This window comes from Anthonomus grandis, chromosome 2 (assembly GCF_022605725.1).
Source record: "Anthonomus grandis grandis chromosome 2, icAntGran1.3, whole genome shotgun sequence".
Classification (NCBI taxonomy): domain Eukaryota; kingdom Metazoa; phylum Arthropoda; class Insecta; order Coleoptera; family Curculionidae; genus Anthonomus; species Anthonomus grandis.
The window spans coordinates 43,047,791-43,056,975 of record NC_065547.1 but is presented as its reverse complement, the minus strand read 5'-3'; the positions used below and the strand labels follow the sequence as shown (position 1 = coordinate 43,056,975).

Here is a 9,185-nt window from a genome sequence, read left to right as displayed (position 1 = left end):
ATAATACACAATTGTGTATAAAGGAGGACGCGCCCGACGCCCTTGCCTTTGCCGCTAGAACTTCGTTGTTAGCGTCAATGTTGCCAGATTCAATATTAAACAGTTGTAAAGGTATGCATCAAAATTTGCAGTCGATTTAAAGTTGTTAATTGAAAATGATTTAATAGGATATTTAAAAATAAGCCCAATAAGCATAAGTTCTTATTTTATTTATTTAAATAATATCGTGATAATAACACGCGTAAGGAAAGAGGAAACGTAACTTTTTTAATTGGCGGTGTAATCTTTAAGATACATTTGATGGCAGCATTGCTATAATTCCCAGTGTCACAGGTGTTCAACTGCTTATTCTTCAGTCTTTCAATCAAACATTCAATCGGCATTAATTTGTTCGATTTTTCGTTTCGTTAAGTGTTAAAATTGCATAAGAAAAAAATGGATATATTCGTTGAAGATAAACTTAAGGAGTGGGGTTTATTGCATCAACTCCAGGAGCAGTTTGTAGGTAGGTAATTAGGTAAGCACCATATTTTTTTTTTGCATTTATTGTATACTTTGGAATTTACTGGATATTTTGATGTTTAGACAGGTAGCTGGTACCTATTTAGTTTTTCAGTGATAACTGATAACTTTACAGTAGAATAGATAAGTAGGTATACTTAGTTTTTTTAAATTTTTTTTTATCTTTGTACCTATCCAATTTTAATGTAGAGGTCGGTTAAATTTGGAACCTTTATTGCATTTGTATTTCAATTTGTATTACAAAATGGTATCTACTTAATCATAGTTTGGATATGTTACTATGGTAATTAAACTATTATCAACAAACTAAAAACCTTTTAAAATTAAATTTTAAAAATTTCTTAAAAATTACCTAGGCTATTACTATTAAAACAAATAATTAAGATTTTTTTTTATTGGATAGGAAGGAAGGCTCCTGTAGATATATCGTGTCCACCAAGATCCCCTAAACTTACATGGAGCTATAAAGGAGACAGTGTAAAATATCTATGGAAAAAACTTAGGTTTGAAACGATTGAAGAAAATATTTAATACATTGCTTTAATGTATTAATGGTGGAATTTTCGAAAATATTACATACAATGAAATAAATTGTTAAAATAAAAAAAACAGCTTTTTTTTATCCTGTTTTTCCCAGGCACACTAGAATTTATTATTACACAGATTTATGACGAAATTCTCTAAAATGTATTTTAATTTTTTTCTAAACAATTTGTTTATTTTTTTTATACAAATATATTGATTATTTTTAAATTTTTATGAATATAAATACAAAACATTGTAATAAAAAACTCCAGTTCTTATGTTAATTTGATATACAAACCTAAAATAAGTAACCTACACTATATTTAAATTTATAAAACAATATATAGTATTATTATACACAATTTGTAATAAAATTTAATAGTTGAAATAAAAGAAAATAAAATATATTGTTAAAACAACCTACACTAACGTGTGTATTTAAAATGCACAAATTGTGTTTTTTTCCTGTACATACCATGTTAAAAAAACACTAAGAGTTTGCTTTTTTACTGAACAATTATATTAAATAAATATAAAATATTGTCGAATTTAAGTACACAAATAGTGTACTATATATACAATAAAATAAATCAAATTGATACACAATTTGTTGATTATAGAACCACAGTTGTTTAAACACAATAGCATAGAGAAATTCTACACAAATTGATTCTGTACCATTTCCAGAATCAAATTGTATGTAAAATCTATACAATTGTTGAATTTTTATTCACCTATTTTTAAGAGTGTATGATTATACACTAGTTTCATTCATCATTTTTTATATGTTATGATAATGAATGACTAAAAAAATAAACACAGAGTGTATTCTCCACTTTAGAGAAAGCCAGACTGGAGACAAGGCTTCAGCTGCAGAGTGACAAAACACAACAAAACTGGCAACACCACACCTAACCTCAACTCAGTTGTCACCTATTTGTTGACAAAACTAATGGTATACAAGGTTATTTAAATGATTAATCGCGTCCTATAGTGAGTGATTTAGTGCGTGATAACACCCTCTTCGTGATAAAATTTGGCTTTCCGCCACTCTTAGTGAAAAATATATATCGAAATCTACCCACTTTGCAAAAAACCCGACCATTTTTCGTTAGTTTTGACAAAAGCCGCTAAACTGCAGAATTACCAAAACTGTCTTAGACTAATACCATATATACCTGCTTAGTGTTAGAAAATTAGGATACTACTTACTAAGCAAAAAATCACCATCCAAGAACTGCTGTCGAAATGACCATGCTTTCACGATATGAATATAGAAGAAACCTTAGACACACTTAGAGAAATACTTAGATCAACAAGTTACTAATCTACTAAACTATTTTTATAGAAAGTTTGCTGAATCACCTCTACACGCAACTATAATATATGTCAAATTTATTCCACAGGTTAAACGAAGATGGCATTTTAATACCTCACTACATAGCCTATAAAGAACATGTTAACAAAGACGCGTCAAACTATTGGATGGTCACGGGTCAACTGTTTCCTGAAAAAAAGGTTTACTATTAACTATTCAAAATCAAGTAATCCTTACTTGAAAAAATACTTATTTAAAATTTATAGAAAAAGATGCAAATGTTCCTGATGCTAGATATACAGATGTCAGAACTGTGAAACCATCCAGCATGTAACAAGCAGATGTCAAATATTTGTACCTACTGATTACACATGATTTGGTAGCGAAAATTACATACCAAGAGATGGTTTTCAAATTAAATATCTTAGAGAGTAAGAAATCTACATACTATAGTCATCACTCGAAAACTATTTTTGAAAACAAAATTGATAGGGGTAGCTCCACTGAATACAATCTGCTTCAAAAACATGCCGAGAAAATTTGTAAATAACGTGACCTAGAAGTTCATCCACACTCTACAGCGACAATGGTGAATGTCGAAAGTTAGGACTGTGCCAATCAAATTGTAAACCACAACAATTGAAAGATATTAAGAACCTGATGAGTAATATTCTGATATTGGTTCAGCAGTCAATCTTTATCCGTATGAAGTGTTCCTCTTAGTTGAGGCTTAAATAAAATGTTAAATTGTGATATTAAAGACTGTGAATTTGGCATAGAGGGTTTCAGTATTTATAGGTAAGATAGAAGCACCCAAACTAGTCAAAAACTGATAGGTGGAGATTAAAAAAGGGTTTAAGTCACATTTGGTAAATGTTGTGAAATTATTGTTAGTGCTGGGATAAATGATATAAAATTTATTTTTAGCATCTGTTATATTCCTCCTAGATCTGACTGGGCTGTTCACGATCTCACTTGGTTTGATTTCGCGTCATACTAAAGATTTTTTGCCTGTGGTTTTTTAGCATTTATATTTTCTTATGTTAAACCATGTATACCATATCGTCACCTGGTTACCAGTGCCATATTGATTTGTTAGAAGCTGTTCAGCGTAAGTTTATCAGGCTGCTGGCCTTTAGGTTAATTAATGACGTACAATTTTAGCCTTAAAACACTAGAATTCAGACGACATTGCAGTCAGATATTTTTCTTACATAAACTTGCTAATGGGCAGATTAATTCTACTAAGTCTATGAACCTTCTCAATTTTTATGTTCCAAGTCAGCATATTTGAAATTCCAATATAGCTAAAGTGCCTTTTCGTCGTTCCAATTATGGATACAACAATCTAATTTCGGTAGTGCAAAGACGCTCTTTATGTCATTCGATAGAATTACTGTAAAATGTAAGTAACTGCTTAAGTTGATGATGTTTCCATATTTTTTTCACCATTGTATATCAAAATTCATATTTCATATATATATCTAAATCTGACTTCTGAATTCACACTTTTTTATGACAGTTTTTAATCTTATCTTTCATCTATCTTATCAGCCATCTTATAAGATTAATGATTTAATTGTTAATGTATTTTTATGTATAACTGGAGTTTTCCATTGATAACTGATAAATTAATAAAGAGCTAAGACTGAGCCAGCCTATCTGATAGAGAGAAATATAGAGAGTCCTCTCCTCATTATGTTAGAACCTGGAGATGCTAAAAACCGTAATCTTTATTCTATCAAGTCACACATATAGTTTAATTTTCTTGGACTATTACCTCAACTAGAAGAAAAATCCCTATAAAAAATAATAATATGTTATAGCTAGGGATTCAATAAAAAAAAATTACAAACTAAAAAATGTTTCTTTCACTAATGAATTTCTTAACCCCTGGATAACTTTTTCTAAATCTATTATTGTTTTCATTCAACACTGATTTTAAGTTTTTAAAATAATTTTAATGAGTTCATCCGACCGATGGAGTTCAAGTGAATACATAAAAATTGCAGGTTTTAATATTTACAAATTATAGTTAGGCTTTATACTCAGATTTTGTTAAAGCCCAAACTTCTAAAAATCAATTAACAGCGTTACTAGGAAAACATTCAATAAACGATTTCTGATTTAGGAAATAATCTGAAAGGCATTTACCTTAAACTATCCATGAACTATCCGAAATGTCGTAATCGTAAAGTTTAAAAATCTTGAAAAAACTTCTTTTATTTATCGGATGCCTGTTTATTAAAAAAAAATTGGAAATAATGTCTTTCGATTAAGGAATTCTCTCCTCACTCACCCCATGACAACCTACCGATGCTTGCTTAAAACCCTAATAATTATTCTATTAAGTGAAACATACAGTTTCATTCATTTCAAACACTTGGATTGTAAGTTTCAAGGATCCGCAGGAGTCGGGAGAAAAGACACTACATGGTTCAGGAAACTTTCTATTAAGCACTAGTTACCCCTATTTACATTTTATGTACAATGAGAAACACCTTTGCTTTAAAATGACAATTTGAAGAAACATGAAGTACATCACTCACTGACTACCAAAGATGCACTAACGGAAAATTCTTGTCGCACGCTTAACTCACGATTGTGAGCCTGAATCCGCATTGATACGTAATTCCGGATCCGACTTTGGGTCTCTTATTGGCTGATAGCAATCACGTGGTGTCAACGGATAAGTAAATACGTATCAATGTGGATTCAGCCTTAGTCAAAATGTCATTGTCACTCTTCACACTGTCAAAACATTGGCGCGGCGTTTTATCATAGGCGTGCATACATATTACACTAAGTTAAATATAATAATATATTTAAAATGTTACATACAATATATACAAATAAAAGGTTGTCTGTTGGATTTGTTTTCAACACTTATAGATCTAGTACTGGAAGAGTTAATGGACAACACTGAATTTAAAACTAGCCTAGATGCATTAATCATGGATCTATTAAATGCAATCTATATTAAACTCACTTTACTTTCTCTTGTTAAGAGAAATCTAGAATTAATTATAGAAAACTAATGTATAATTCTGCTATGAAAAAACACCATAGGTCATCTGATATAAGTTATGGATCATCTAAAACTCATGTTAATATAAACGTTACCATTAATAATATCTAATTAATGTTTTTACTGTGTTGCATATTAAGCCTTTATTATAACGGTGACCTTAAAATTACGTTGAAAGTCAAATTCCAAGTTGAAATCAGTTAAAAATTACCCCAATAATGGTCTTTTTCGCCCCGTCTAGATTGCAAAATATAATTGTCCAATTTCTTCGGAAATTATATTTATGCAGTCAGCGAAAGTGACGTTTTACATCTGCAAACATTTCACTTCTACAAAACTTTAAAAATCATGCGACAACTAAATTATTCCGTAGCTGATCGTAGCTGCGGATAGTTTCCAACTAATGACTGAGGTGTTTTACATCAGCATAGTTTCTCTTTATACTATAGGACCATTAGTATAGTTTTTCATGCAGTCGAGATATTATCGCTTTGCCTGTAAAATATGAGGCGCCCATTAGCTATAATTGTATACCAAATAAAGCCTTATGGACTTTTTAATTTTATATAATCTTAGCTGTGGCCACTTCGACAAATACACAATTTATGGCTATATTATTTAAAGAGCTGATTACGGGTTCATATTATTATCTAATTACGAGTTATATAAGAGCTATGTAAATATTTTCGAGACAAATTCCATTATAACTTTGTGCAAGCCCAGCCCTAGGTTAGCGTTATACGGTAAAGCATAGATCTGCAAGTTGTTATGTTTATCTTAGGAAATTAACTTTCTGGAAAAGATGATTCTGAATTAAAAGCAAACAGGCTGTGTGGTATGAAAATATTTACGGTTGGAATGTGGATATTGAAAACTCTATTAGTTTAGTTTCTTAATGTTATAAATGAATTACATTAAAAACTGTTTTTTTTGCCTTCTTCATTTTGCGAGGTTGAATATCATTACCTCTATTTTTGTTTTGGAAACTAGCCTTAATTCGCGCTAACTTTAATTTGCGCAAATGCCTAACCCAATATATTCTTACTTGGACTATGAATTATATAATGTAATATGTTGATCATGATATTGCCAAGATTTCTCATGGCAACTCTCTATGCTTCTTTATTCTTCTTAAACCCTCCATCTTTATATATTCGGTGCATGAAATTCTCAACATTCTATGGTAAGTCTTTATTCATTCGCAATGTGCGTTCAAATTATAACATTTTAGCGTCTTTTAGATCTCAATGCGAACCTCTATTTCTGACTTATATTCCATAAACGCCTTTCAGACTTTTGCCTTCTACATGCAGATGTTAACTGGCGAAATGTGTAAAAAATTATCAAAAGTCATATGCTCTATAATTTATCTAACATAAAAGAACGTTTCGTTTACTAGAAGTTACAGTTTGCTAATAATAGGGATGTTGAGGAAAAGTACACAATGTACAGTTTACTTAAAAGTTTGCAATCAGTATATATGAGTAGGAATTGTAAAATCATAAAGATTCTTCATTATCTAACTTATCAAATCTTAAAGATTTTTATATACTGATGTATTCTTGAACACAGATTCATTAGTTTCTGTGATGTGCAATGATAACAAAATAAATTAAAAATGATAAGCGTTAAAAAGTCTTTCCACGTTGTCAGATGCCTAATTTCCACATTTCCATGCCATATGGTCGTTATATGATATACGTTAACGTTAAAATTAAAATGTTATACGTTAAAATTAATAAGCTTTAAAAAGTCTTTCCACGTTATCAGATGCCTAATGTCCATGTCATATGGTCGTTATATGTTATACGTTAACGTTAAAATTAAAATGTTATACGTTAAAATTGATAAGCTTTAAAAAGTCTTTCCACGTTGTCAGATGCCTAATTTCCACATTTTCATGCCATATGGTCGTTATACGTTATACGTTTTATAAGATTTCGATCACTTATAGCCCTTGTAATGTTTCCCCTAAGTGTTCCTCTCTCTTCGACCCGGTGGTATCAATTTCAATGTTTTTCTTGGCAATAAGTATTATATCTAGCATTAGAAATACTATTTTAGTTGCCTGTCTTTCTATTTCTCATGTTAATGATTGTTCTATACCCTGTAGCGTTTTATTTTTCTATTCCTTATATTCACTAACGCTCCATTGACATTTCATTAATTTCAATAATTACATTAATAATCTCAGTCAACTCCTTTTATTCATATTTCTTTAAATTCACACTGTCAATGACACATTACTACTGTAACGCATCACTCTCCTGGTTTAATTATCCATGCTTTCTGTTGACGGTCCGTCACTTCTCTGATTGGTCATAATTAATATTTTCTCTGATTGGCTGATATTGACAGCTCAGGCGACAGGTGGGGTCGTTAATTATTGAGTCGGTACTGCGTCCATTTTTCGAGGACTTGTTCCCGTGTTGCAGGTAGGAGCGCACGTAAAAGGCCAGTTTTTTTATTTCCGAAGTTTGTGAAGCAGGAAGTAGCCAATATGTTTTATAATTTATGCTCCTTAATCATGTTCCTTTAGGGAACCGTTTATTTAATAATTCTGGTGCAGTATATGCCCAAGATTTTGATGGATAGATAATGAAACTTAGCAAGGTGAGTGTGTCACATTTTTAACATCATTCATTTTTTATCGACAGTGAATACAATGGCAACCGTTGTTTTAGGGTTTTACTTCTCCGTTTTCCTCTTTATTCTTCTTCAATTGTTGATGGCTGCAGGCTTTTGATTTCCCCGGGAAATTGCTGAAAGTGGTGGAACTGGAGCCAGAGTTAAAGCTAGTATTAGAAATTCCCAGTCCGGATAGCTGAGCTATAAATGGCATACATTCACAGCCTCGGTCTTGAAGGCTAGCCGTTCATTTCTTGGAGGAATATACAGGCCAGTTTATTCCATTTATTTAAATATTACTAACCATAGATTTGTCTCACTTATTTAAATTTTTATTAATATACCTTTTATTTCAATTTAGTGTTACAAATATTTAATGAATGTCATAATTTAATACGTCAATTTCTTATCTATAATAATAGTTATCTTTTGTTCAGTTTTTTTCAGTACCCTTTTTGTAGTTAAGTAGATATAACACGGTTAAGGGTGATATGCCTTAGGTTAAAAGGTTCATGAACCTGCCTAACACAAATATATACTAAAAACTTTAATAATTGCAATTTATTTTTCAAGTGCTGAAATCTACCTAGTAGCGAAATCATAATTTAAATGTTACTTTTGTCAAACTTATTTTAATCATATCAACATTATTCATATTTTAATTCATAGCAAATTATTGACATTTATCAGATTAGAACATGAGGTGTGTACATATCTTTAATTTGGTTGTATTGTTGAGATTTTTTAGCCTCTTTAAATCTACCTTATCCAGGGTCATTTAATTGTTAATTGAAACCTATATACCAAGTCTTTTTCTTAGTTTTCTTTCATTTAAAAAAAAACTAAGTGGCGCCCTCTTATTTAATAGTTATAATCAAGTTTAGATTCTTTAATAGCCAGTCATAAGTGAACCTTCCAACAATCCCAAGCCTCCAATAATCCTGAGCTACCGCCTGCAAACTCTTGGCAAAATAGTAACACTGGAAAGTAAACGCCTTAACCCACTTGACATTTTACCTCTTTATTTCGGATTCTGTGTTGACGAGATATTCCTAAAGATCTTTTAAACCCGTCCATTTCCATCATATAGATTATCTTATCCATTTGACTTCTAAATGTATCTGTTTATATTGACTTCTGTAAGTGTTTTGTAACATAACTATA

The 9,185-nt window shown here is 30.8% G+C and overlaps 1 protein-coding gene across 1 annotated transcript in view; it reads right to left on the bottom strand.

The window, feature by feature from the left end:
• Nucleotides 1-2,427, bottom strand: part of LOC126733544 (protein O-mannosyl-transferase TMTC1-like) — an 894,879-nt gene extending 892,452 nt beyond the window's left edge. The window contains exon 1 of the mRNA XM_050436879.1: nucleotides 2,260-2,427. The gene's annotated coding sequence lies outside the window, so the exon portion shown is untranslated. The remainder of the gene's footprint in view (nucleotides 1-2,259) is intronic.
• Nucleotides 2,428-9,185: the final 6,758 nt, after the last annotated feature.